Source organism: Salvia splendens, unplaced genomic scaffold (assembly GCF_004379255.2).
Source record: "Salvia splendens isolate huo1 unplaced genomic scaffold, SspV2 ctg778, whole genome shotgun sequence".
Lineage (NCBI taxonomy): Eukaryota > Viridiplantae > Streptophyta > Magnoliopsida > Lamiales > Lamiaceae > Salvia > Salvia splendens.
This window is the reverse complement of record NW_024599453.1, coordinates 38,681-43,733: the sequence shown is the minus strand read 5'-3', so window position 1 is coordinate 43,733 and position 5,053 is coordinate 38,681. Positions and strand designations below refer to the sequence as shown.

Sequence of the window (5,053 nt, the reverse complement as noted above, 5' to 3'; positions counted from 1 at the left end):
CTGCCCTCATCTCAACATCCTTCTACCCGCCCGTCTACTACTCCTTCATGTGCTATCCTTTCTTCTGCAATCTCTACATGGGGTTCATTACTCTACTAGGAATAGGCACAGTCCTGGCATCCCTTCTCCCCAGTGTTCCAAACCCCTGAATACCGCACCTTCCGAGCATCCCTCTTCTTCGGGATGGGTTTCTCTGGTGCAGCCCCCATCTTACACAAGCTAATCCTGTTCTGGCACCAGCCAGAGGCGCTCCACACAACAGGATACGAAGTTTTGATGGGGCTATTTTATGGCGTAGGAGCACTGGTGTATGCAATGAGAATCCCGGAGAGATGGATGCCGGGGAAGTTTGACCTTGCCGGGCACAGTCACCAACTCTTCCATTTCTTGTTGTAGCCGGAGCTTATACGCATTATCGTGCCGGACTTGTGTATCTTAGGTGGAGAGACCTGCAAGGATGCTGAGAATTGTTAAGAGTAAGTGTAGGTGGTAAATATTTCCATTCAGTGGTAGCTTATATTGCCATCTTTGTGATGTTGTGCACAAAATAATTGGACTAAAATGCTTCAACAAGAAACTACTAGTAGTATTACTACTGCACTGTAGTATTAAATCCCATTTCGTATTAATGTTTTTTAAGTGACGTGCAATACTCAAAAAACGATCTAAGTTTTTCTTGTGCACATATATAAAACTATACATATACTCAAAATAATGTTATATAACCGCCCGCAGTTTTATTACATTTAAAGTAATTGCAAATTCGAACATGATTAGCTAAAAAATATAATATTGAAAAAAAATAGAATACGTGAAAAAACAGTCTTTGAAAAATATACTAGTAACTCAAAAGTATAAGTGAAAAATGGAAAAGATATTGTATAGTTACATAAATCAATAATATTAAACTGATTTATAATTACGAGCAATATAAAACAAAAACTATATTGTGTTAAATAGCATTCAGTTAAAGGAAAGCAGAGGAAGAGAAAAGTTGACCATACTTGATGACAAAACAATGGATCCTACTTCAGTCAGATATTCAACCGTAATAGTGTCATGTCAGTAATTATAATCCATCAATTTTTATAATTCATCAGTTTTTATAATCCATTTCCAATTCACTTCTACTATCCTTCTTTCAGTTGAATCTCATGTTATTTTTACTCATCCATTATTCAATGACAAATTCAGTCATCTTCTCTTTTTTACACCATCTTTCAATTTTTCATCCATTTCACATTTATATACTCTAATTAACTTAAATATGCAATTTAATTAATTAATATGTTAATTAAATTACTAAAATAATTAGATTAGCATTCTAAAAATGAATTATCATCTAAAAACAGCAAAACAGTGAGTTGAGTTTTGCACTACTCCACAACCTCTAAATATCCAAAACACATGCCAAAATGCTATCGTTGAGAGTCGAACTCAAGACCTCCCGCTAAAGATATTATTTTGAGCGCAATGCGTCGTCATTTTCATTCCCGTGATGATTTGGGGTAAGCCTATTTTGAGTTACCTATCGTATGAAGTTCTTTCGCTCTCATCTCTATATTAATTGCTGTCTACCAATATTTCCATCTTTCCCTTTCCATGGAATTATTATCTCCCATGTAAATTTTTGCAGCGTTCTATAATTATTAATTATAGTTTCGAGTAATATCATCACCAACAACCCCACGCCAAATTTCTGTTACCTTCTCGTCCTTTATGCAATTTCATTATCAAGATAATATACAAAAATATTTTCATCCGTTTCACTCCTCATTTGTGCATACTAGTACTACCGTTTAAAATATGTATTCCCTCCGTTCCATAGTAATAAAGTCATTTTGTCATTTTGGTATGTTCCATAATAATAGAGTCATTTCCTTTTTTATTAAAAGTCAATACATTTTTCCACACATGCTCTACTCTCTCTTACTGTATTCTCCCTTCATCTCTCTACCTTTTTCATTTTCTACTTTACTCTCCATTTACTTAACTCACATAACACGGTTTTTCTTAATCTCCGTGCCGAAAAGAAACTCCTCCATTACTATGGAACGGAGGGAGTAAAAAAGAAGAAAACTTTGCTGTTAATTTCACGCGCATAAATCACATAAAAAAGAGAGATCATGTTATTCATTTGGTTGTATGTGACAAACAAAAAAATTTAACATTGTTTAGCTAACTAAACATCCATCACATTCCGGCCTTCCCTTTGGATCGAGCCACCACCTCGACCATGTCCCGTTGGTGAAGAACAACACCATCCACACATTGGAGCCGATAGGCCGCCAACGACTAAAGGCAATCGATGATAACCACCAACAATAGCCATGAGGGTCGATCGCACAGAGTCAATTGGGGATACAATGTCACGCGGTATTTCTATTAATTGAAGTCGTCGAGCGTTTTGTTCTTGACTAAACAATCAAAATTTACCCAATTTCTAATTTTTACAACATTTTATCCTATATAGAGACATAGGGCATCTCCCGGTCAATTTTTTACAACAGAATGTTGGTAAGTTGGCGATTCACGGGAGAATAAAATCAATTGTACAACTATATACTAATTAAGGTCATCCGCAACTTGTCATCCCTTAAATTATTATTCATGAACCCCACTGTACTTTTTTACTCCATCTTTTAACTAAGAGACGGAACCTGCACCACTCTATCTCTTATCCGTAACTTAAATTACTATTCATTTAATTTCATTTTTTATTTTTATTTCCAACAAATTCAATTAATAAAAACACATTTCATTAAATAAAATAAATTACAACATTACATTCTTAAAACAATAAAACAAAACATAATTAAAAATTCTAAAAAATAAAAAATACATAATTTAATTTCTTCTGCCATTTTTGCCCAAATGTGCTCCATTAGATCATCTGGAGTTGGGCGTGGGCGGTAGAGTCACGTGTCCTTGCCCGAATAGACAACCGTTCTTGTATAGACGGGTGCACTCCACTTCGAGGCGGACTACTTGCGGTTGAGCTTCCGGGGGCTTCAGGATCCATTAGATCGATTAAATTTGGGGGAAGAATAAAAGAGATGATTTCAGATGAAAATTGGAGAGGAAAGAGATATGATTTGAGAGGATTAGATGTGTGTTGGTGTGTGAAATGATGATGAAATAAGAGTATTTATAGAGTAAAAAAATATAAAATAAAAAAAGGAAAACGGTCGAAAATGGTAATATTACCGTTTTCAAATTTTAAATTTTTTTTATTAAATTGGAATTTAAAAAAAATAAATTATTGCGTCAGCGTGACGAAACCCACTCGCGGGTCGGCGAGTGGGCGTCACGCATGGCCCCAGAGCGCGCCACGTCGCGGGAGCGTGGCGAGACGTCTCGGCGTGACGGGGGATCCGGCGGGATGGTGACGGGACGAGACGCTGCAACGCGTCCCGCGCTCGTCTCGTCACGGAGGGACGGGACTCGTGCCACCCGCGTAACGCGTTGCGGGTGGCCTAAGAGCATCCACTATAGCCCCGGAGGGGGCGACGCCGGGGCGACCTATTGTGAGCGGGACGTCCGCCCCAAGTCGGACGAAAAAATGGGGGCGGACGAGGCGTTGGCGATTACGGGGCGAGGACGCGGCGGTGGGGGATAGGCGCGCCGGTCTATAGTTAGGCGGCGGTCGGCGCGCCTATCCGAGGCGGACGTCCGATTTAAAAAAAAATTCCAAAAATTAACCCTATAAAAACCACTCCTCCACCATCCATTTACACCATTTTCACACACTCTCCCTTCATTCACTATCTACACTTTCACTCTCTAAAAATGCACGGTGGAGACGACGAATCACCCGGCTCTCACGAATGGGGATATGGCGGCAATCCTTCCCAGCCTCTGGGATATGGCGGCTATTCGTCTTAGCCGTCGGGATATGGCGGCTATCCTTCTCAGCTGTCGGGATATGGCGGCTCTTCGTCCCAGCCATGGAGTTGGAGTCAATCTCCCCCGCCGTGGGCATCGAGTCCAACTCCTCCACCATCTCAGCCGTGGAGGTCTTCTCCCACGCCCCAACCTTTGCCGAGGAATCTAAGCCGCTCGGCGTTTGGAGATTACAGACTCAACCTCGACGCCCTTAACCATCCGCGTCCGGAGACCCCTTTCCAATCCAGCAGCATTCCTTTCACTGGCGAAGATCAATACGCACTGGATACGATGTTCGGTCTGCTCAGTTCTGGCGTACCGGATATGCCCGTTGCGACGATAGTCGGGGGGTCCGAAGGGGCTGGCTCGGGCAGTGGCGGTGGAGGCGGCGGCCATCGCAGTGTCGGTGGCGGCTCGGGCAATGTCAGCGGCGCTGGCGGATCGGGCAGCGGCGTCGACTCCGGTGGTGGCGGTTCAGGCAGCGGCTCAGTGGAAGCCGGAAACAGACGGGGTGTCCACTACACCAAAGCGGAGTCCATTGCTTTGTCGAGGGCGTGGGATGCCGCCACATCCGACCCCATAGTGGGCACCGATCAGACCGAGGTGAGCTTTTGGAAGCGCGTCCTGTTGGCGTACAACGAGTTCAAACCTCGCGGCGCCAGAGATCGTGACGCGGAACAGCTCCGCAAGAAGTGGTCTAGGATTTTGCCGGCCACCAGGCAGTTCGCGGGCATATACCAGAACAACCTGCTCCACTCGGAGAGTGGCCGAAGCGAAGCTGACGTGAAGGCACTGTCGATGGGCCAATACAACACGGAGGGTTGGCCGAAGTTCACAATGTGGGAGGAGTATCTTGTTCTCGAGGACTCTCCGAAATTCAAGGTCATCTGTGAGCAAGAGCAGGCTCCGGCGCCGAAGCGGACAAGACACAACATTGCCAGGGACTACAGCAGCGGCAGCGGCTCGCAATCGTTCGACCTGAACGAAGAGCAAGCCGAAGAGCCTTCCGCTACGCACTCTAGGCGCGCCCGCCCTCCGGGGGAATATGCCTCTATCCGACGCGCTAGAAAAGCTGGAGGTTCCTCCCGCCGATCGTCGGCAGCGTCTGGATCGCGCGCCCCGCAGCCAGCGCCTATACCGCCGCCAATGGTCCCTATTGCTAGCGAGG

At 44.2% G+C, this 5,053-nt stretch overlaps 1 pseudogene; it reads left to right on the top strand.

The window, feature by feature from the left end:
• Window positions 1-5: 5 nt before the first annotated feature.
• LOC121791324 lies at window positions 6-558 on the top strand (annotated as a pseudogene).
• The last annotated feature ends 4,495 nt before the right edge of the window (window positions 559-5,053 follow it).